Source organism: Martes martes, assembly GCF_963455335.1.
Source record: "Martes martes genome assembly, chromosome: 4".
Lineage (NCBI taxonomy): Eukaryota > Metazoa > Chordata > Mammalia > Carnivora > Mustelidae > Martes > Martes martes.
In genome coordinates this window covers 72,236,796-72,262,653 of record NC_137891.1, presented here as the reverse complement: position 1 = coordinate 72,262,653, position 25,858 = coordinate 72,236,796, and the positions used below count along the sequence as shown (strand labels likewise).

The 25,858-nt window shown below is 36.0% G+C and overlaps 1 pseudogene across 1 annotated transcript; it reads left to right on the top strand.

The window, feature by feature from the left end:
- The first annotated feature begins 17,613 nt into the window (after positions 1 to 17,613).
- On the top strand, positions 17,614 to 18,100 carry LOC308341610 (ragulator complex protein LAMTOR1-like; annotated as a pseudogene). The gene has a single exon. The product of its transcript is annotated as a ragulator complex protein LAMTOR1-like (transcript).
- The last annotated feature ends 7,758 nt before the right edge of the window (positions 18,101 to 25,858 follow it).

The window sequence follows — 25,858 nt, the reverse complement described above, 5'->3', positions numbered from 1 at the left end:
TGCTTGGTGTCTTCCTCAGTAAAATGGGAATAATAATAGCGCATACCACACCTTTCAGAAGATTAAATAATTGAGTTAGCATTTATAAAACAATTAGAACAATGTGGGGCTCATATTAAGAATTATATAAATGTTTATTCAACCAATCAATTAATCAACCGATAGGATAGTTAGGGGCTGTTGGCAATGACACTGATGGCTTGAACCTAAAAGGTGACATTGGAATGGGAGATTGGAGAAATGTAAGCAAATAAGGAGGGAAGCATTTGTTACTGAGCTCTCTTTAGAATTAAAGAACTCTGGCTTTCCATCCATGATGCTTATATGGTTACATGAGTTTCTGTAAATCTGACCTTCCAAGTGTCAGTTAAGGGGCTTATTTATTTTTTATGATGCTCAGAAAGGCAGATACCATTTGATGGGGTGTCTATCCATTTTGGTCCTTCTCTTCGCCTCATTCTCCTATGTTGTGGAAAAACATGTATAATCTCTGTGCCGAATTATTTACAAAGGAACTTTTTGAGCTGATTATTTTGGAACAGTTCAGAAAATATCTGAAAGAAAATAATTTTAACGGTATTGATATGAAACTATATGTTTCCCATATTTCTAGCAGAGATAACAGATAAATCTAGGAACTATGATTTTGGATTAACAAAGTGAAAAAAATTAACAAGAGACTTCTGTTGTCCTAAAGCAGTGCACATATAATGCCTTTATATCTTTTATAAATTGCAAAATTGTACCTTTTCTGGGAGCATGGATTAAAGAAGCTATCTCTTTCCTGGCTGACGTTGCTTACCAAGCCAAGATTCCCTTCACTGTGACACCAGGGACAGGTATGTGAGGCACAAAATGCCAACCACATACTGAGGCCCTGCTAAGCCCTTATCAAAGAAGATGTGAAACTGCTCCTGACTAATATTACCTAGGTCAGAGTTAGGTTTCAACATGATTTGAATCTGTTAATTAGATAATTGGTGACATTATTTTGATTTATTATGAAAAAAAAAACACAGAAATTATAAGGTGAAAATACGTTAAAAAAATCATTTATTGGGTATTCTCAATGTACCTGGCATTGAGCTAAGCATCTGAATTTGAAATTGAAAGGAGTAAATCAGAGCTCAAACATTTGTTTCCTAGGTTAAAAAAAATTACAAAGAAAAACTTCCCCTTTATCTTAAATAATAACTTCTAAGATTAATGAGGTATTGATAGGTAAAACCATGTAAATCCTAAAGTGTTTTTAAAAACAGGTTAATTGTATATTTTTAATAATTCAGAAAATATTTTAAATAAATAAAAATAATAATAGCAATTTTAATAAGAATAATAAATTTTACTTAACAAGAGATTGTTCACTGTTATCACTGAAAAATGATATAATTTAAACCTAATTATTTTATTCCCTTTCAAAAGCCATAGTTCTTTAGATCAGATTAAGAACTCTAATTTTTTTAATTTGATTTTTTTTTAATCACATCTTAACACCTTGCTGTATGGACTTAAGTTCTTTATGTCTCCACTTACCTTGGAGTGATAAGAAAATGCTAATTTATCTATGTCTCTTTCATCAAAACAATAATCTGATACTTTATTTGCATGTATTTTCACTTTGAAAGTGATATAAAAATACTTTAAAAATAAGTTTTAACAGACATAATAATTGGTCTCTACATATATATTAATATTGAGGGGAATTTTCCCCACATATCTACAGTTTGTAGATTCTCATAGTTAATTCACAATGTTCTAATTTAATCAGCAGAAAAAGGGCTTAATTAACATTCTGTTTCCTTTTCTTCTGGCTACATATAAATTCAGCCCCAGCTAAAAAAAGTACACTGAATTTTGAATTGTGAACCCACAATCAAAATACTTATTTGTGTGTTTGAGAATACTTATTGATGTAAATTATTTACCAATTGCATTTGCTTCAATGAGTAATTTTTCAACCTCTCACTTTTATTTCATATTTACATGTGTCTGTTCCCATTCAGACCCAATATAATCTATTCAGGATGTGTCTATAAAGGTTCTTATTGTGCACTCCATATGCAACGTATTTCAACAAATTTTTCACACCAGAACTGAATTGTAAGCATGTAAAATTTTTGTGAACTGGGCTGTAAAATATCAGAAACAATACACTCTATCCAAGTTGACAGCTGATATCTGATCTGAAAATAGTGTATTTTCCTTCAAATGTCAGTATCCTGTCACTTTGCATTGCGTTGATATAAACAGCTATACAAGAGGAAAAATTTCACTGTGAAAATCTTTTATAAATACAACAACTGAAAAACAAACAACAAAAATAAAAACTCTTCCCATGTTTTTAATATTTGAAATTCTGCCTCACTACAGGAGTGTGATAATCTCTTGCAAATGTTTATAAAATGGCGTATTAGTCTCTGATTGCTGCTCTAACAAATCATCACAAATTTAGTGACTTAAAACAATGCAAATTGGTCTGGAGAGCAGAAGTCCAAAATGGGTCTCAATGGGCTACAATCAAAGTGTGTTGGCAGAGCTGTGCTCTTTTTTAGAGGTTTTAGGGGAGTATATTAAAAGATATTAAGTCTCTGGTTCCTGGCACAGAGCTTATTAAGCCTCTGGAATCTCTTGAGATGAGTGTCTTTGGCATGCTAATGAGATGACTTTCCTAAGTAGCTTCAGGATGGTGGCTGGTCACCAGAAAGACCAAACCCTGGTCAACTGTGAAAAGAGCCAAGAAGCCCTTCAACAGGCGAATGGATAAAGAAGATATGGTTCATATATACAATGCAGTATTATGCCTCCATCAGAAAGGATGGATACTCAACTTTTGTATCAACATGGACAGGACTGGAAGAGATTATGCAGAGTGAAATAAATCAAGCAGCGAGAGTCAATTATCATATGGTTTCACTTACTTGTGGAGCATAAGGAATAACACGGAGGACATTGGGAGATGGAGAGGAGAAGTGAGTTGAGGGAAATTGGAGGGGGAGACAAACCGTGAGAGACTGTGGACTCAGAAACAAACTGAGGGCTTTGGAGGGGAGGGGATTGGGGGGTTAGGTGAGCCTGATGGTGGGTCTTAAGGAGGGCACATATTGCATGAAGCACTGGGTATGGTGCATAAACAATGAATTTTGGAACACTGAAAAAGAAATTTAAAAAAGGAAAAAAATAAATAAAAAATTAAAAAAATATATAACTTTTTCAGCACCCCCCCAAAAAGAAAATAAGTTATTGATATTCTCCTTGAGAACATATATTCAGTTATATAAAACCTTATTCTTAATACACTACATAGGTTTCTAATTTATAAAAGCCTGACATGTTAAAAAAAAAAAAAAAAAGAGTTGGGATTTTTGGCTCTACCCCACCACCCCTGACATCCAGGGATGAGAGAGGGCCTGGAGATTGAGTTCAATTACTAATGGCCAATGATTTCATCAAGCATGACTACATAAAGAAAGTTTCTTTATAAACCACTAAACCATGGAGCTTGGAGAGTTTCTGGGTTGGTAAACATATCAAGGTTCTGGGAGAGTTGAAGCTCTGCATGTCGCCCTACCCCATAATTTGCCCTATCCGTCTCTTCCATTTCGCTGTTCTTGAGTTGTATCCTTTATAATAAAGTGGCCATAGTAAGTCTGCTGTTCTCCTAAATTTTGTGAGTAGGTCTAGCAAATTACTGATCCTGAAAGGGAGTTGTGGGAACCCCTGAATTTATAGTCAGCCAGGCAGAAATGTGAGTATCCTGGGCATTCCATTTGTGGCTGATGTCATCAATTCAAAGAGCTATTGAGAGAATAAAGTGGAATAATGTATGTGAAAACAAACAGGAAATCATATAGTGCTACTCATACATTATGCTATATAAACATGCCATTGGTTTGAGTTTAGCAAACTTGGAAAATGAGATTATTGTTTATTATAACACTCCTCCCTATTTATAATGCTGTTCAAACTTGCAGGACCAGGACACACTCTTCAAAACCAAATTTCCCCTCCCCCTGCTGTCTATCCTCTCTCCACAATCTTACAGCCTTCCTGCCCCAGTCAGAATTGAGAGAAACACAGTCGAAAGAAAGAAAATTTTGGAAAACGGCAGAGGTATGAAAATAAGGGAAAGTTTTGGAGCCACTTTCTTTTTTCCCATTGGGAGGGAAAAAAAGTAACGAGAATTTTGTAAGAGTCTTTAAGAAATTGAAGCCTTAGAGCACAAAGAATGGTGACAAAATAAGACACAAGCTTAAGGATAAGGGATTTAGTTCAGGCCTCAAAAATAACTTCCAAAACTGAGTCAATAACAGTGGAAATGGGATGCTAAAGGAAGTTTTGTATTTTCCTGCTCTAGAGGTCTTTTGAAGAAAGAAAGTGAAAGTATTCTCTCACATTCTGTGAGCTATAAAGGACTTGAAGTGTCTCTGACTTCATTTTAAAGGTAACAAAAGTTGTTCCTTATGGAAGTAACATTTTCAGTACCAAAATGTATTTGTTTTCCAGAATGATTTCAGCTCTACTTAAAATTTGGTGTTTCCAAGTAAACTTTAGAACCTGTTTGTCAACCACCCTTGCAAAGTCTCTTGAGATTGTGGTTAGAGTTATTCTGAATTTAAAGATGATGTGTGGGACAAGTAAATCTTTTCTGTATTGACTTTTGCAACTGGCAATTGGCCCAGCCCTTCACTTACTGAAAGATGTTAAAGAGAAGCCAAATAACATTTATATTTTGCTCCATAAATTCATATATAACTTCAGGGTTAGTCCTTAATGACATGTCTTAAAAAAAAAAAAGATTTTACTTATTTATTTGAGAGAGAGAAGGAGAAAGAGAGAACAAGCATAAGCAGGGGTGGGGGGCGGAGGGAGAAACAGATTCCCCACTGAGCAGGGAGCCCAATAAGGGGCTGGATCCCAGGACCCTGGAATCAGGACCTGAGCTGAAGGCAGACACTTAACTGACTGAGCCACCCAGGCACCCCATGACATGTCTTTTTAACTGGTATTGTGAATATTTTGCTTTTTCATTTTCATGAAATATAAACTTATAAAGGGCAAATAAAACACATATGGACAAAGTAACATGATAAACTAAAAATGGACAAGATATAGTATACTCAAGCAAACGCCCTCAAGTCCCTCCTCCAAAATGATTTAAAATAACCCCCTACCTATCTGGAGGGGCCACTATCTTAACTTTTGTGATAATCAGTTCCTAGGTTTTCTTTATAATTTTACCATATAATTATGTACTTATAAACCACAGAACTTAGATTTGCCCGCTTTTGAATTTTGTATTAATAGAATAATGTGGTCTTTCTTGTGTCTTGTTTCTTTATTCAGAATTGTGTTGGCGAGATCCATGCTGGGAGTTATACAAAGATTTATTATTTATTTCACCTTGCTCACTTCTATTGATGGTAATACTATGGACATTCATGGATATGTGTTCCAAAGCACATGTCCAAGACTCCTTGGACAGATGTCTAGAAGTGAGTTTTCTGGGTTATACATAGGTATATTTTTCAATTTCATTCGGTGACACAGATTATTTTCTAGAATGTTCTACTTGTGCACCTGGCCACTAAAGTGGAGGAGAGCTTGATTGTTCCATGTTCTTACCAACACCTGGTATTGCCAGCTATTTCAACTTTAGTTTGGTAAGTGTACACTCTCATCATGATCTTAATTTGCAATGATATGAGCAAGAGTATTAAGCTATTTTTCATATTCTTTTTGCCAATTTGGAAATCCACTTTTGTGAAGGTCTTTTTCCTCTTTAAAACTGCATTTTCAATTGTTTTCTTTCCTTTTTTTTTAATTTGAAGAAGTTTTATTATATTGATTCTAATCCTTCATTTAAATGTCTTGTATTCTGTTGCTGGTTTTTTGCACTCCTCCTTTGTTGTCTTTGATTAAAAGACAGCTTGTCATACATAAACTTACCAGTGTTTTCTTTTATTGCTATTGCTTTTGGCATCTTGTTTAGGAAATCATTTACCATCTTGAGATCTCAAATATATAATTCTATAGTGTCTTCTAAAAGCTTCATATTTTTTTCCATAATTAAACTGTAACCTACCTGGAATAGACTTGTTTGTAACATGTGAGACAGAAAACCAGTTTAATTCTGCAAATGGCACTCAATTGCCCCCTGCCATTTATTGGCATATTCACATTCGCCATTGATCTGCCTTGTCCCTTTGTCTTATATGAAATTCCATACGTGTGTGGGCCTTTTCTTGGCACTTTTATGTTTTTGTGCCCTTTCTCTATTCCTGTTTCCATTACATAATCTCTAAATGATTAGAGCTTCATAATAAGTATGTTAGAATATCTTGAGACTAAGTCTTCTCAACTTGATTTTCTTTTTCTTTAAAATATTTTTATTACTATTTTCCCACTTTTATTTAAAGACTACTTTGCCAAGTTCCACAAAAGAAAAAAATGATGACATTGAATATTGAAATAAATTTGATGGAAATTTGGTATATTTGTAATATTCTGCCTTACCTTCATGAATGTGATATTTCTCCACTTATTTGTCTAAGTGTTTCTTAATGAAGTTTGATGTGTTTCAATAGAGTTCACATCTTTTGTTAGATTGATTTCTATGTAATTTATTGACTAAATGCTACTATAAATAATGTAGTCTTTGTTTTACTAAGTGTAAACTGTGATACAGAGATATACAATTGAATTCTGCTTCACTATGTTATTAGCCCTAACACTATGTTCTCTTTGATTTTTTACTTTCTAAGTTTCTGATACAGCAGTGGAGAAGCATGTAATTATAATTGTAAACTTCTGCTTTTAACTATCAATATTTGCTGGTTTCAAATAAATTAATTTACTATATCTTTTTAACAATTTCTTAAAAATTTATTATATTCCTATTGGAACATTTATAATTCAACTTACAATTTATAATTCAATTTATAATGCCTTTGCCATTTACAACTAAATGAGTAAAATTAACTTTATAATTTTCTATACATTTTTAAAAGAATGCCATATCACTATCTTCCTCCTGAATAAGACACATTAATCCACCCAGTTCTCTATATTAGAATAACATATTTTTACTTTACTAGAACATAATATTTACAGAAATTTTCCTAAACCATGTTGGGAGGAAAAAATAGTCATCAATGCCATACCTTTTTGATGATTTCACAACAGTTGAGTTGATATTTTTGCCTTTCCTTCTGTATTACAACAGTGAATCAAGATAAAGAGTGGACATGCTCATCCACATTTCCTCTTCAAAGAATTGAAAATACCTGGCCTTTTGTTCTCTCCTATTTCTAGCATCTCAAAAGTTTGAACAGAAAAAGGAAGATGGTGAAAAATTGAGGATCAGATCACAACTAAATATTCTTCACACCATCTAAGCAGTTCACACTGCAGTGATTTGAGGTGTGGCCTTCATTGTCCCTGCCCTGCTGTATTGTTTCATTTGTCGATGGATAACAAGGATGGGGAACACTTGGTAGATCAATAGCAGAACTGTCCAGCTCTACGGTGCTGGCATCCACTTGAATTTCAATTACTCAAAACTTGTCTACTTTTAAATGATAAATTTTGGTCCAGCCTATAAAACACTGAACAAAGTGTGTTTGCCATGGAAGAAAAGAGTTGAAGTCGCAGATCCTAGGAGGTAGCTTCTCTGGATCAATTTCAAGACAGAAAAGGAGGGGAGGGGAGGATGTATGGGAACTCCAACACAGGTAAGCCACATTTTCTGGAAGCAGCCAATTTATGTGACAACGGCGGCGGGGGGAGGGGGGGGGAACTAGGGAATAAGGAGACTTTGTTATGCAGACAATTCTACAGCTTATCTGTGCTGGATAGGGAAAAGCGAAAGTTTAAAGGATTCATGCACCAAATCCTGCATCTTAAGGAAAATTGTTGCCAGAATGGAACACAGCCATAGACCTTTTCCCCAGAAACTCCTATAAATAGGTGGTTCAGAAATAACTCTTCTTCTTCTTCAAAGATAGGGAATCAAAAATAAAACAGCACAGGACATATTCAAATGAATCAAGAAGCTGGAGAACAGATGAAAAATACCAGAAAAAATTTTCACAAAGAAGAAAATTGAGATCTAACATTTTTCAGCAAATTAAAACTACAACAATGCCACAAAAACCCTTAGAGAGTCAACTGGTTATATGAAGCAAAAGTATAAATAAAATTTACAAGAGCACAAAGAAGAAACAGTGAAACAATTGATAGAAATGAAATGCTAGCTGGAAGAGGTCAGGAAATACGTAGTAGGGGAAACTTAAACATAAAGAAACATGAGTGACCATAGAAAGAACGAAGGAAGAAAAACCACTGTAGAATACAGATTTAGGACCACAGAGAATAGAAATGGGAAAGCCTGGAAAAATAAAATAGAAATGACTAAAACCTGAATCTGCGTTAAAGAGATAATTAGATAAACGGATCACAAAAGAGATATAATATAACATAGTTGGACTACCCAGAGAAACAGACCCTGACTTTTATATTTTTTAAAGATTTTATTTATTTATTTGACAGAGGTCACAAGTAGGCAGAGAGAGAGAGAGGAAGGGAAGCAGGGTCCCTGCTGAGCAGAAAGCCTGATGCGGGGCTCGATCCCAGGACCCTGGGATCATGACCCAAGCCGAAGGCAGAGGCTTTAACCCACTGAGCCACCCAGGAGACCCAGACCCTGACTTTTAAATATACAATTAAAGAAAAGGTTCTTAAATTTGAAACAACAAAAAAAACTTTAGGAGAAAAATTTCTAGTTATCAGAAGTTTTAAGTGAATTATTTAAGCATTTAAGCAAAAGGAATAAATCACTTACAGGGGGAAATATATATAAAGACTTCCACAGAAATATATTGGCCCAAAAATGTACACAATCCTCCGGGAAAAGAGAGACCCTAGAATTTTATACAACATGAAATTTGTAATGTAAATGTAAAAGCTTTATATACACTTGCAAACATTCACACACAAGAAATGTATTTTCTGATCCCCTTTTGGGGAATCTACTAGAGGACAACCTTCAGCCAAACTAAAGACGACTGAACATTATAGAGAGAGAGGCTTGGCCGTGAACAATGAATCTACTTACATGTAGAAGCAAGACCAAAACAAAAAGAAAGATTATAGTGACAAAACAGGAAGTAGGCATATTAAATTTTGACCTCCTTGAAAAGAGTTCATTAAAAATAGGTCTGGAAAAGAAGGTGAGAGGTGGTGCATGTGTAATAATTTCCTCACCTTCAGTATTTGCACAGGTGAAAAGACACCCGGTAAAATGGACAAATGAAGTTATGGGTATAATTATATTTAGCAGTACAATTGTAAATGCTAAGAAATAAAAAAAAAAAAAAAAAAACAGAAACCAAATGGCTCTAGATTTCTGACACATCAGTTTCCATCAAGGTCCCATGGTGGAATTAGCAGTGAAACTTTGCAGTAAAATGCAAGTGGTGCAGAGTTGGAGATGGGCTGAGACATGTAGGCTTGTGCCCAGGTACAGCAGTGGCTAGATCAAGAGGCAGGTGAGTTTAAAGATATGAATTTGTGTAAAAGGTGCTTGATAATTGAAAAAAATATATAAAAAATATAACATAAAATATTATAATTATGATAATATCTACCTGTTATGTAAATAATGAAATGGTGTAAACTCATCTCTTGGAAAATTGTTCATATTGCTCAGAATGTAAAATTATATGATGTACAGAATGTTAAAAAACTAAATCTAAAACAAAGTGATTAAAAATATTTGAAAATTAAAGATGGGACAATGATAAAACAGATAAATTCAAATAATAATGCAGGGAGTCTCAATATCACTATAAGAAATTTGAACAGTATATAAAAATCATAAGAAGGACATTTTATAGCAATAATATGTGAAATCCATAGTGAAGATATAATTATACATTTTTATGCACCAAATAACTTAGTGGCAATATCCATAAAGTAGAAATTATAGGAGATTCAAGGACAAATAACAAAATATTAAAATACATGATTTTAATTCACCCATCTCATGCTATGATACATCAAGTAGATAAAAATATGGGTAGGAATAAAAAAGCTGAATAACATAATTATTCAAGTAGGTGTATTTGAGATGCATATATGATAAATGACAGGCTGAAAAATGGCTCCCAAAAGATATTCATATACCAATCCCTGCTACTGTTACTTTATTTAGAAAAACACACAGAGGATAAGGCCATGTGAGGATCAAGGTAGAGACTCTGTGATAAAGCTATAAGCCAAGAATTGTCAACGATTACTGGCAATGACAAGAGAATAAATTTCTGTTGCTCTAAGCCACCAAGTGTGTGGTAATTTACCACAGTAACCTTAGAAAAATATGTGTGTGTGTGTGTGTGTGTGTGTGTGTGTGTATCCCTCTTATTTTATTGATTTATTTGTTTGTTTATTTTATCCCTTTTATTTTATTTACATTCATATCTGTATTTACCCATTTTTATGTGAAAATATATATTACAACATTTTTCCTAGGTAATCATGGATCTTTTTATAAAAATAGAACATTGTTTCAGCTACAAAGAAAATCTTGGCAAATAATAGCCTCAGGAAAGTAAGTAAAAATGACTGTAAACATACAGGATGTCAACCTCATGCATAATAGGAGTAAACACCTTAAACTATGATGATATGTTATTTTGTATCTTGAGATTGGCAAGAATAATTCTATTCTCTCTTCCTCCATTGCCTATCCTTTCCTGTGGTGCTCCCTATCCCTGGAGCATGACCCATAGCATACATTACTCAGTCATCTTTTGCATAAGGTTTTAGTTGGATTTAGCCACCAGCAGGTGCTGACAAGAGATTGGAGGTCAAGAGGAGAAAGTGGTTGAGGCAGTTTTTTACTTCTTCCTCCCTGTGTTGGTACATTGATTCTGTGGCAGTGAATGGTTCCTCTCTAAGATTGGGACTCATATGGTGATCCTTCTTCCATGGCTTCTACTTTATTTTTTTAAAGATTTTAATTATTTATTTGAGAGAGAGAAAGCATGAGCAGTGGGAGGGGGAGAGGGAGAAGTCTGGGCTCAATCCCAGAAATTTGAGATCATGACCTGAGCCAACATCATGACCTGAGCCAAGGTCATGACCTGAGCCAAAGACAGACACTTAACCGACTGAGCCACCCAAGTGCCTTTCCATGGCTTCTACTTTCAGTGGATTCCTAGAACCATAGGTCATTTGAAATAATCTCATTTTAATAGAAATTATCTTTACTAAAATACTAAAAGGTAAAGAGTGAAAAACTAAAAGAGACAGCCCAAGAGCCCTGGGAAAATGTAAAGTAGTCTAACATAGGTGTAATTGAAATCCCAGGAAGAAAAGAGAAAGATATTTGAAAAGAAAATGGCTAAAAAATTTTCAAAATTAAGAAAGACAACAAACCACAGATTCAAGAATTTCATAGGACTTGAAGCATGAATAAAAAATAAACACCAAATTTTTAAAAATACAGTACATCACCCAAAGAGAGAAAGAAAAGCTGGGGGAAGAGTTTCTTTGGGAAATGAAGATATTCATTCCTTATGTATGCCACACATGTGTGCAGGGCAAGACACGTGTTCAGAAAGGATGTGAGAAGATGATAAGCTTTCACTTTTGGCTAATCTCTTGGGTCAGTGCAAAAAGAAACTAAAGACTGAGTTGGAATCATATATGTCTGGGCTAAGTGTTAAAATGGTGTTCCAGCTCAAAGTCATTCTGCAAAGACTGGGAAACTTTTTTTGTTTTTGTTTGTTTGCTTGTTTCTTTGTATGCATAAGTGTGTGTGTGTGTGTGTGTGTGTGTGTGTGTGTGTATTGTAGCTCCTAGCATTCAAGGAAATCTCTGTCAAAACATTAGCTGAAAACAAGCTAAAGAATACAGTGACCACCCACAACTAGGAGAAAAGTCTACAAAAATGGTTCAGAAAAGTACAAAACAAATGAGTAACTGCCTTTAACAAGCAAGAATGGCAAACCCTGGGGAATGGCAAAATGGCAAAAAGATTTCCAGAGTTACCACATAATAATATTTAAATATCTAGTTTTCAACAAAAAATCGTAAGGCATACAAAGAAGCTGAAAAGTATGGCTCAAAGAAAACTATAATAATCACAACAGTAAGATTTTGAGTAGGATGGTTAGATAAAACAATGTAACAGAATGAAGAATCCACTAATAGACCTACAGAAATATTATCAATTGATGTTTACAAAGGTGCAATGGCTATTCAATATTAAAATATAGTGTTTTCAACAAATGGGAAGGATCAACTGGACTTTCATGAGGACACATCACCAAAATAGTTTCATGAATAACACACATACACATGAAAACATGCTCAACATTGTTTATTAGTTATTGTTAAAACATGAATTATAAACACAATGACATATTACTAACCATCCACTGCAATGACTGAAAGTGAAACAAAACAAAACAAAACAAAAACCTGACAACCGCATGCTAATGAATGTGCAGAACAACCTGAAATCAGTTATATTTCCAATAGGAATGCAAAATAATACAGCCATGTTTCTTATGAAGTTAATCATACACTTGTTATAGAACCCAGCAATCCCTCCCTAGGAATTTAGACAAGATAAATGAAAACGTATATTTACACAAAGACCAGTACATGACCAGCAGCTTTATTCATAATGGTCAAAATCTAGACAAAAATCTAAAGGATGTCCTATAACCTGTGAATGGATTAAAAAAATTGTGGTATCTCCATACAATGGAATACATATGTTAAGAAAGGATGTGAGAAGACCAATAAATGGCCTGAACTCCGGACACATGCAACAACACGGATAATTCCTCGAAGCATTATATGAGGTGAAAGAAGCCTTCCACAAAAGTCTACATACAGTCTGACTCAATTTATATGACATTTTGAGAACTCCAGTTTGAGAGGAGAGAAATTGGGTTGGTGGTTGCCTCAGCCAACAGGTGAGGGAAGAGACTTAACAACAAGTTGATATGAAGGAACTTTTTGGTATGATGGAAATATTCAATATCTTGATGGTAGTGGTAATTATTGATCAAACTGTGTATTTTTAAGGGGTGAGTTTTATATGTAAATTAAAATTTAATAACCTGACAGAAAAAGTTTAAGTAAAAAACATATATCAAGCTACTCTGAATACCCTAAAGAGAAAGAGTATTCTCTTGGAACTAAAAAAGCGTGGCTATAGAAATTTTAAAAAACAGGATGGATATTGCATTTGTAATTAGATAAACTAGAAACAATTCTCTCAAAAAATAATTAGCAAACACAGAGATGACTATTAGGTGATAAAATCTAAGAAAGAATAAGGAAAAAAAAGATTTTTAGTTTTATAGGAAAAAAAAGAAAGAGGATAAGAGAGAAGAAACATGGCAAATACCTAAATTTTTCAAATAAAAAAGGCACAAGCACAGGTCTTGTTACATTTGGGGAAAGAATGTACGTAATGTTTACCTATGACTTCAGATAACCAAATGTTCAAATATGCAATGAAATTAAAATAATCACTGGGTAACATATCATTAAAATAGAAAGTGAACAAAAACTTGGTCAATGTTATAAAATAAGAAAAGTAAATGAAGGTGAATATAAGGAAGTATAATAACCACAAGGAGTTAAAGTTAAATGAGTTAGACAAGCATATCAGTGATCAACATACATTTGCTGAAATTGAATTCTGGGGACTATACTATTAAAATGATGTAGAAAGATTGAATATTAAGTAAGAGTAGGAAATTTTCACGTGCTTGCTGTGTGACAAACTGCCACGGACATAAGTAAAAACATTAAAATGCATATAGAGGATTAAATAATGCAGTATCACTTGGTTTCTTCTAAGCAAAAAAGACATGTTACTTTCAAATAATTGTATACTATTTAGAAAAAGAACCAGGTAGTAGTACATAGAAAAAGTTTAAATTACATAAGAAAAATAGATATTTTAGAGACTCCAAATCTGACCACAATGCACTGCAAACAACAACAACAAAAAAACACATAATACCAAGTAAATAAAGGCCAAAGAAATCTGAGAAAAAGGAATTTTCCTTTATTCAATTTTTGGGTCAAAGAGTAAACCAAGATTGAAATGTCAGCATTTAGAAATGATGTCTAATGTGAAAAACTTGAAAACAACCTTCAAAGACATAAACACTTTTGTTAATTAAAAAAAAAATTATTGAACATAAATGTTATGCAAATTACTTCTAAAATTATGGTCTTTTGAATATTCAAGGCTGTGCTTTTCTGTTATTTTCTGGTTCAGAATTTTTTATAGTCCCCATGCTATTACCTTTTTCTGTTTGGATTAGTTTTCTTTGACTAAAAAGGAAGCTGGGCCTGAGGTTTTCTGGAATACAAGACTTAAGATTGTTCCGATTGGCCTTCCCAAAGCTAGATGCAGAATAGAAGTTGATGACTGCAACTTCAGCTCAGTTTCTTACATGTAGCTGACATTTATCTGAATTGAGTCTGTTGGATTTCATTAGATTCTTTGGCTCTGGTACTATGGCTCTTCCGTTTTTCTTGACTGGGAGGACACAGGGTTCTCCACTACAGAAATACTGCATATAATTGATGTACAACCACAGGTCTGCACTCCTCACCAGGCTTGTCCTATCTCCAATTATGCACATTATGCTTTTTTCTTTTGAAAATATGAATTCAACCATGTTTTCTTCTGTAATTGCTGTCTCTGGATGAGTTTGAAGATAGAAATGAAAGGGCCTCAGTTCTTGCTAGTTCCCTATATAGATCCCATTCAAAAGAAGGCAGATGCTGAGTTTTCTGGATAGCACAGACCCTATGACTTGAATCACAGGCAGAGAACTATCTGAAGGGAAGAAGTTTTTGCATCTTCTTTGTGTCCATCTATGCTTATTGTTTGGTTTTACTCAAGTAATATGCATGGTCAGGAGGTTTTATTTTTTGTTTTGTTTTATTTCAAGCCTTTGGCAACACAATAAAGGCCATTTTCTGAGCATTTGAAAATGCTGGAATTTGTAGAAGGATTTTGTGTCATTGATACTTTGCTAGCCTGATAACACCATTTTCCCATTTTTTTCCCTATGTTTCAGTGATGGTCATCATAAAATTTTATATATGTCCATAATCATCTCCCTAAGGTAAATCCCAAGAAATAGAATTAACCATTCAAAGATATGAGTATTTTTAAGATTTTTGATACACCTGGCCATAACAACACCAACTGTCCATGTCAATTTCTATTTACTTCCAAAATATTTAGAATTTCTCATTTCAATACCATATATTCATTTTTTTAAAAATAATAGCCATTCTATTGCACAAAATAGTATCTCACTATGTAGATTCTACTCATTATTCGTTAAAAAGATACAAATTAACATGGAAGCTATCCAGTTTTCCAGGTCAGCAATTGCAAATCCCATAGCCTATAGCTGTGAGATGTGTAACACAAATGAGCAAAACAGCTCAGGGAATTCTAGGTACTATAGTAAAATATCTCCTTTGTAAAACAGGGATAGTTGCTACTCAACTCCAACTGATGGTGCCATGAAGCAATGAGGTCTAGTTTTGTGAAAGCTTCCAAGGGAAACTAGACATCCGGGAAAGCAAATGAAATCTCCTGGAGTTTAAGTACCAGACTCTAAGTTAACTTTTTAAAAATATTTCATAGACCAAGACAAAAACATTTTAGACACAATTTGGCCGATAGCCCAGAAGATTAGAACCATCATACATAGTTTGTGCCAAATATCTATTAAATTTATAATGAGAAGACTTACACATATGAACCTTATTACCTTAACTACATAGAAATATATTTGCTGAGTTGCTTTTGGCTTTCTATCATCAGATTTTACAGAGAATTAACATTTGCGAAGTGCATTTAAGAGATTCTTTACATTTTCTACCAATCTGCTTAAGACCTAACAGGAAAAGTACACGAACATATCAATAGATGTAGAAAACATATCAGGCAAAGTCATTATCAGTTCATGATACAAACTGTTAGCAAGCTAGGAATGGCAGGAGACATTGTCAGTCTGAATAAGGACATCTATAGGTAGCATTAGGTTTCCTTTTGAGAAACTGTATTGTTTCCCCTCAGAATCAGGAAAAAATTCAAGAATGTCCATTTTCACCACTCTTATTTAGCATTTTGCTGGAAGTGTTAGCCAATGAAATAAAGTAAGGAAAAGAAATTACTGCCATACAAATTAGAAATGGAGAAACGAAGCTGTTCCTATTTGCAAGTAATATGACTGTCTATGCAATAAACCCCATCAAATCTACAAAAGAAAGACTCTCTGAACTAATAAGGGAGGTTAGAAAAGTTGCATGGTACAGAGTCAAATTATAAAAATCAATTGTATGTCTATAAACTAGCAACAAATTATTGTAAACCTAACCTTGAAAAAGTACCTTTTACAATAGCCCCTCCTCCAAAAAACAAACAATATAAATCTAATAAAATGTGTATGGGATTTATATAATGCAAAACATTGCTGAAAAAAAAAAGTCAAAGAAGACCTAAATAAATGGAGAGAATACTGTGTTCATTATTTGGATAATCAATAGAGTTAATATCTGCTCAATTTAGTATAGACAATGCATTCCAAATCAAAATTCTGGTACAAGATTTATAGATATAGACAAGCTGACTCCATGATTTATATGAAAAGACAGAAAACCAAACCAAACCAAAACAAAAAGCCCTAGAGTACTCAAAGCAAATGGAAAAAGAAGAAAATGGGGGGACTCCCACAACCAAAACTTAAGAGTTACCATAAAGTTCCAGTAATCAAGAAGGTGATGTTGATTAAAAAAAAAAATCACATTGATCAATAGAACAGAAATTTTAAAAATAGACATATATAGATATGATCAGCTTATTTTTTAACAAAACTTCAAAGACAAATCAATGGAGATATGAAAATGTTTTCAACATATGGTGAAGTCACAGTTGGATATTCCCATGCAAAAATTGAACATAGACTTTTACTTCACAGTGTATATAAAAATTTAATCACAACTGGTGATTGACTTAAATGTAAAAGATATATAAAATTCACAGAACACATGGGAGAAAAATCTTTGGAAACTTATGACAGGCAAAAATTCATAAAAATAATACCTAATTCCATGAAAGTTAAAAGGGACAAATTGAACTTCAGTAAAATTAAAATAATTTTTCTTTGCTAAAATTTTGTTATGAAAACCAAAAGCCAACCCTCCTACCAACTGGGAAAAAGTATTTGCAAATGTTATACATTTGATGGGGTGCCTGGATGGCTTAGTTTGTTAAGTGTTGGTCTCTTAGTTTCCACTCAGATCATGATCTCCGGGCCTTGAGATTGAGCCCTACATCGGGCTCCCCACTCAGCTGCGAGTCTGCTTCTCTCCCTCACCCTTTGGCCTTCCCCACACTCTCTCTCTTTCTCTCAAGTAAATAAATATTTTTTTTTTAAATTGTGTATTTGAGGCAGCTGACTGCTTGCTGGATGGAGCCACAGGTCATGTGACTAGAAGGGCTCCCTACAGATGTCCCTCCTCGGCAAGTCCTCAGCGCCCTCCCCAACCCCAGCCATGGGATGCTGATACAGTAGCCAGAATGAGGACTCAAACAAGGACTTAGAGGAATGGAAGCTGGCAGCTTCCATGACCCTGGCAGCCCCCCACCAAACTCTCAATGGAGCTGAATGTAACTACCACAGCCTGCCTCCAGCTCGCACAGACGAGCAAGCCCTGCTCTCCTCCAGCCTTGCTAGGACAGCCAGCAACATCACTGGCATGTCTGCTGTGGACTTTCAGGGCATGGAGCAGCATGAGCACATGGAGCCGGCGAAGCAGTACAGCACATACTTGGCTGTGCTGAGCATCAGTCTGACTCACTGGAAGAAGCTGCCGCCCCACCTTCTCTCACCAGCCAGTCCCTCCAAGTGCTGGCCAGCAAACCCTTCCCCCTCTCCGACTTACAGCAGGTCTACAGGAGAGCTGCTTATGCCACAGTACACTTTCTCAGATCGGAGGGGATGCAAAAGAGGAGCTGGTTGTACAGTTTGGGATCCTGTGAAGAGAGGGATCCTTAGACAGCACTTCTTCTCTCTTCACCCCAGCTCCACCCTGCCTCCGTGGGCCCCCAGCTTCACCATGGCTCACACAGTACCCTAACCTGCTACTAGTCACAGAGAAGAGGGTGGAGGAAGAGAAGAGTGAGGCTGGAAGCCTGGGCAAGTGAGCATGAGCAAGGGAGGACAGAACCCTTTGAGACTGGCCGTCAAAGCCCTGGCCAGGGATGGAGTGGGGGTCAAAAGGTTAAGGTATAGTAGGTCTTCAGTGTCACTGGGAAGTGGAGGGTGATCCCTAGGAGACCTCTGGGACCCCTCTTCCCATCCTTTCTCTTGGCCTCACTCCTGTCCCTGTCTCCCCTACTTGGTACTCACATACAGCTCACCAGCATTTGTGAACAGAGTCTGGACAAGCTTGATTTTGTTTTTGTTTATTATTTTAAAGATATTATTTATTTATTTGACAGGGAGAGAACACAAGCAGGGGGAATGGCAGGCAGAAAGAAGGAGAAGTAGACTCCCAGCTGAGCAGAGAGCCCGACTTAAGCCTTGATCCCGACTCTGGGACCATGATGTGAGTGGAAGGCAGATGCTTGACCAACTGAGCTAAGCAGGCACACCTGGAGGAGCTTGATTCTGAATGAACTGAGTTTGTATTTCTAGCACCCGGGGTTTTTACATTTTGGGGGTTTGGGGGTTTTGTTGACCTCAGTAAAGGAAATGTATTCATCTGAAAAAAAAAATAAAATAGAAAATAAAAAATTATATATTTGACGAAAGACTTATATCCATAATGTATCAAAAATGCCGTGAAAACCCAGCAACAAGGAAGCAAAGAACCCACTTTAAAAATGGACAAAAGTCAGAACAGACTCTTCATCAAAGGATCTATTCAAAAGGGAAAATAAACACATCAAAAATGATCACCATCATTAGCAATTATGGAAAAGCAAATCAGAACCACAAGGAGATTCCACTCTATACTTACTAAAATGGGAAGGAAAAATAAAATGTGACAGTACCACATGATGGCAAGAACACAGAGCAGCAGAAACTCTTATTCTTTGCTTGTCAGTTTACAAAATGTTATCATCACTCTGCAAAACAGTTTGGCAGTTTCATAGGATGTTATATGTGCTACCGTAGCATATAGCAATCTCATTCCTAGGTAATTACTCTAGAGAAATAAAAATTAATCCTCACACTAAATATCATGTATGAATATTTATAGAATCTTATTCATAATCACTAGAAATAGAAACAACCAAAAAGCACTTCAGTGGGTGGATGGATAAAAGTGGTATGTCAATGCAACAGAATACTATTTAGCAATGAAAAAGAATGACCTATTGATACATGCAACAGCATGAATGATGTTAAATGTATACACCAGATGAAAAAATCCAGTCTTCAAAGTTTGCTTCCTGTAGGATTCCATTTATATAACATTCTGGAGAGGTTCAAGCTGTAGAAACTGAAAATAGATTAGTAGTTACCAGGATTAGGGGTGCAGGAGGGTTTCACCACAAGAGGAAAGCACAGTGAAGTTTTATGGGGTGATGGAACTCTTCCAACCTGTTTGTGGTGGTCATTATACAAATCTATATGTGTATTGAAAATCATAGAACTCTATACCCAACTACTGATTTTTAATGTAAATGAAAATAAATCTAATTATCAAATAGCTGTGCATAATAAAGTAGTATTCTTAAAAATAAAAATAAAAAAAAAAACCCAGATACTTGGACACCTAGGTGGCTGAGTCAGTTAGGTGTCTACCTTTGGCTCAGGTCATGATCTTGGGGTCCTGGAATCGAGCCCCATGTTGGGCTCCTTGCTCAGTGGGGAGCCTGCTACTCCCTCTTCCTCTGCCACTTCTCTTGCTTGTGATCTCTTGCTCTCTGTCAAATAAATAAATAAAATCTAAAAAAAAATAAATAAATAAACCCAGATACTTTCTGTGTGTTACTAAAAATTCTTACCCCAGGTGTAGCTTCACAATCTAATAACTCCAAGAGAAAAAGTTATAAATGTGCAATAAAGAGGATTCACTTATTTTTAAAATCCTAAAATTTAAAAAATGTCAGCTAACAAAACAAATGAACAAACAAACACAAAAATACTGAAACCGACCCATAAATAGAGAAAATGAACTGGTGGTTGCCAGAGGGGAGGAGGGTGGAGGGATGGGCAAAATGGGTGAAGGGTAGTGGAAGGTACAGGTTTCCAGTTATGGAATGAATAAGTCATGGTATACAACACAGGGAATATAGTCAATGTGACTATCATAGTTCTGTATGGTGACAGATGGTAGCTACACTTGTGGGGAGCATAGCATGACACCGACTTGTCGAAACACTACATTGTACACCTGAAACTGATGTAACATTGTATGTCAACTATTTGTCAATTTTTTTAAAAAGAGAAAAATATCTCGGCTAAAAATCAGAGAGTAAAGTACATACATAGAGGTGTTTTTGGTGTTGATTAATATATTTGGAAGGAATATCTAAAAAAATAAAAACCAAAACCTCTGTTTCTCCTTGATCTGACAAGAAACTTTTATAGATGTACTTTTGACACTAATAGAAACAGTGGCATTTTATTTGTATTTGTTTTTTTTCCCTGCTTTTAGTACCTATGCATTGTAATGTTAGTGGTAGGTCTGTAAAACAGCTGATATGATACATTTTTTTAGCCAGCACACCTTTACAAAGTACATCATCCCCCCCCCCCCCACATGTAATATCAGGCTGTGCATCTCTTTGATTTACAGTAGTGAGCCCTGTGACAGGCTGAATTAAAGCAACTCTACTCACAATCTGTTCAGATTGGAAATATGTCAAGAAGAGAGCTTTGGTGGGTTACTGACAATTTGCCAAATTTGCTCCAAACTGACAAGTAATGGCTGGCTGCTTGAAAGGTTCTTCCAGAGTTGTGCATCCTATAATAGGGTTATACCCCCCCACCCCACACATTCATACTCTGATTTGGGTAATAAGACTCATTTACACAGTTCAACTCTCTAAGTATGCTCTACATAAATTGTTGGCTACCAATTTATGATTTATGGACTCCTGGTGAGCAGGAGGATGTCACAAAATTACTCTAAGGTTCTAAAAGTGTTTAGGTACACCAAACAGTGTCTGATAACTTATTTTCAAACATTATTTGACCAAAGAGGTAATATACAGTTATAATTTACAAAAATTTTAAATATTAATGAATTCATGGGCCCAGCATGCTTCCACTGCACTACTCTGCTAAATATTAATGAATTCATAATAACTCCTTATTATTATATATTTTCTCTATCAATGATTACTAAAATTATAATTGTGTTATTGTGGGGGTGAAGAAAATTCTTTGAATTACAAGGAGTTTGTCACACTCTCATAAATTCAGAATGACCAATGTAGACATTGTTAATCATGGCAGGCAATGATCTTATTATAATTTGTTGCTCTTTTGTTACATAATGAGTTGAGAAACTGTAACTTTGAATAAAGTCAATTGCTACTGTTGGTATACTTACTATCTTTTAAAACATCTATACTGAAATTTTCCAAGATTCCACTTTCAAAGCACCACTTGACAAAAACAGGAAGAACTCAGTAAATTTAGCTGGAAGATATGAAAAAGCAGAGTTCATGTAACAATAGGGTTTGTATAATCAATTACTTTACTATAGGAAACAGGCCATGTGGCCCTTACAGGGGATATGAAAACCATACCAAAGAGCTGTCCCCACCGAAGCTTCTTCATTCTTGCTTCATTCCTTCAATTATTTTTCCTTCTCGCCAATTACTGAATTGTAAATATAAGTTCCCTATCAGAAAAGGCATTTCGAGTGTGTTTTCAAGATATACTGGAAATAGTGTGACCAATTTAGAACCTGTTAGATTACTGTATGAAAAATATTCCCTTTGTAATATGGACATTTCAGCTTTGCCTGAGTAATGATGATTCTATTGGAACCAATTAATCACATTAGCATATTACCTCTTTAAGCAGACCCCTGTCTAGTCAGTCTTCTGAGGACAATTCACAGCTCTTCGACTTACGGGATGTAGTGCTTGCTCACTGGGGTGTTGTAAATAACACCATCACTCTAGCTCATTGTATGAGCATCAGTGGTTGAGATGACAGAACATGATCATTTCAGGAGTCCACAAAGAAGTTAATATGGCATCAGTTAAAAGAAGGGACATCTGTACCCCAAAGTTCATAGCAGCAATGGCCACAGTCACCAACCTGTGGAAAGAACCAAGATGCCCTTCAACAGACAAATGGATAAAGAAGATATGGTCATTACATGATATGGCCTCCATCAGAAAGGATGAATACACAACTTTTGTATCAACATGGGCAGGACTGGGGGAGATTATGCTGAGTGAAATAAGTCAAGCAGAAAGAGTCAATTATCATATGGTTTCATTTACTTGTGGAGCACAAGGAATAACACAGAGGACACTGGGAGATGGAGAGAAGTGAGTTGGGGGAAATTGGAGAGGGAGACAAACCATAAGAGACCGTGGACTCTGAGAAACAAACTGAGGGTTTTGGAGGGGAGGGGGGTGGGGGATTGGGTAAGCCTGGTGGTGGGTATTAAGGAGGGCACATACTGCGTGGAGCACTGGGTGTGGTGCATGAACAATGAATTTTGGAACAGTGAAAAAAAATTAAATTAAATTAAATTAAAACAAATTAAAAAAATGAAATCTTTTGCTGGGAAAAAAAAGACGTTAATATGGCAGAATAATCTGAATGAGAAAATAAATGTGCTTATATTTTCTTAGTTTCAGGCTCATTAGAAAAGAATAAGAGTTATTTTCTCAGAGACTTAGCTTTATATCCTAACAGTCTAAGCTTTGTTCACTTGAAGTTGCTTTAGACCTGAAGATACACTGAACATTTTCAGAGGTCAAATGAAAAAGAGAACTGACTGATCCTCATGTCAGGGCAGTAAGGAGGGTTGTTTGTGTAGGCTGTTCAAACTCTATATGCAAGAATGATAACCCTGAAATTGCCAGTCTGTGTTTCTAGTTGTGAACAGGGGCTCCAGGTTTTTATATGAAATACCCACATTTGTAATTGTGGGGAATTGATAATAACAAGGAGGCCGGCACATTATGGACCAATGAAGCACATCAGTGAGCTAGATCTACCCTGCTGACTATGTTGACCAAAGACCTATGGGAAAATTAAGCTAGGTTCTTTGAGGAAGGAAGCTGATGGGGAGGCCATGGACTGAGAGCTAAAGGAAAGAAAAGAAGTTTCCTTGGAAAAGATAAGAACAGGGTACTTGGAGACTCCCCAGGTGGAAGAATGGTAGGCCCCTAAAACTCAGGGATCCAGAAGTAAAATTTGTGTGGGAATAGTGGTAGGGACACATATAAACATGTTACTCTTTGGGTACATTGGTGGCCTTCTGTATCAGTGCTGGATAGTGAACATCAAATAGAGCCTGACTGATGGCAATTGAGGATGGAAGAAACAAAGATGGCCAAAGAGTCCACGGTGGACTGGAAAACAAGTTCCTTCTTCATTTTCCTGGGACCTGTATGATGCAGTGGATGGGGGGAGGTCCAAAAATGACTAACGATGGAATTCTCACAAACCCCAGCAAGTGCAGGGATTCAGCCAGATTGAACAAAATCAGAATATTTTAAAATAAGTAGGACATATCTTTTAGATGCAGTGTTATTACAGTACAGAGAAAAGTTAGAGGGTCCATACTGTGAGAAGAATAAGCTCAAGCTAAGAGGAGAAGGAGAATGTATCATAATTCTAAAAATCAAAATCCTGAGGACTTCTTTCCAGCACCCCCCGACTAGAAATCTCTGGGTCACATGTTCCTGGTCTTGGATCACAGACATCCAGTAGTCATTTTCTCTTTGCGATGTTTTACCAGGTATAGAGTTACTAAGCACGGGGTTTGGAGCTAGCCCGGATTTGAATCCAGCCTGGTTGTTCTGTTACTTGTCAACTTAGACATTTAACTTCATTATTTAACTTCTGCCAAATGAGGATAATAGCAGCACCAAGAGTATTCAGTGCTGTTGTGCAAATTAAATGCATTTTTTAGAGTCACCTGGGTGGCTCAGTGGGTTAAGTGTCTGCCTTTGGCTCAGGTCATGATCCTGGAGTCCCAGGACCGAGCCCCTCATCAGGCTCCCTGCTCAGTGATGAGTCTGTCTCTCCCTTGGCCTTCACCTCTCTCGCGCTCTCTCTCTCAAGTAAACAAAATAATAAAATAAAATAAATAACTTTTAAAGCAGTGCCTGACATTGTGGCATAGACCAAGTGTTCAATAAGGTTAACTTTTCTTTTTTTTTTTTAATTTTAATTTTTTTATTTTAATAAACATATAATGTATTTTTATCCCCAGGGGTACAGGTCTGTGAATCGCCAGGTTTACACATTTCACAGCACTCATCATAGCCCATACCCTCCCCAATGTCCATTTCCCCACCACCCTATCCCGTCCCCCCTCCCCCCAGCAACCCTCAGTCTGTTTCTTGAGATTGAGTCTTTTATGGTTTGTCTCCCTCCCAATCCCATCTTTTCATTTTTTCTTTTCCTACCTCCCCCCAACCCCCCCCGCCTTGCATCTCCACTTCCTCATATCAAAGAGATCATATGATAGTTGTCTTTCTCCGATTGACTTATTTTGCTAAGCATGATACCCTCTAGTTCCATCCACGTCGTCGCAAATGGCAAGATTTCATGTCTTTTGATGGCTGCATAGTATTCCATTGTGTATATGTACCACATCTTCTTTATCCATTCATCTGTTGATGGACATCTAGTCTCTTTCCACAGTTTGGCTATTGTGGACATTGCTGCTATAAACATTCGGGTGCACGTGCCCCTTCGGAGTACCACGTAAGGTTAACTTTTCTAAACACCATTATTATCACAGCCAATTTCATCACTGGAAATCAGGCTTTAAGCATTTATCATCCAAACAATTAAATTCTAACATTTTATTGCTTTAGTTCCAATTCTCATGCCCTTAAAACACAGTTTTGATCATTTTCCTCCAAACTTAAAGAACTTCACTACCTCTTCGTTATCTATATAATCATTTTCAGAAACATGTAATATTTATTTGTAGCTTACATTTTTGGCTTCTATGTCTACAGCCTCATGCTCCTCTACTACTTTCCCTCTTTTGTCTTACGTGACTTGTCCCTTAGGCAGAGTCTTGCCCTTCACACTTCTACTTGAGTAAGCTTTTAAAAAACAAATTTGTGGGCGCCTGGGTGGCTCAGTGGGTTAAGCCACTGCCTTCGGCTCAGGTCATGATCTCAGGGTCCTGGGATCGAGTCCAGCATCGGGCTCTCTGCTCAGCAGGGAACCTGCTTCCCTCTCTCTCTGCCTGCCTCTCTGTCTTCTTGTAATCTCTGTCTGTCAAATAAGTAAATAAAATCTTAAAAAAAAAAAAACCCACAAATTTGCACTAGTCATTCCACAGATTAAAACATTTCATGACCTACTGATAAGATCAATCTTTTTTCAGAGGAAAGAAAGTTGGGAGAGAAAGAACATTTGCTCCACACATTTCTGTGCCAGGCGTGGTGATGAAACCTTCACAAATATTGTCCCAAATGTCCCATGTAGCCCTTATACAGTATAGCAACCCCATTAGAACTGGAACCCTTGGTGTTTTGAACCCTTGATGATAACTGACTAAAAAGAAGGTAGATTAAGAATGGGCAGCACAGTATTTCCTGGGATGTTTTTTCACATATGATGTT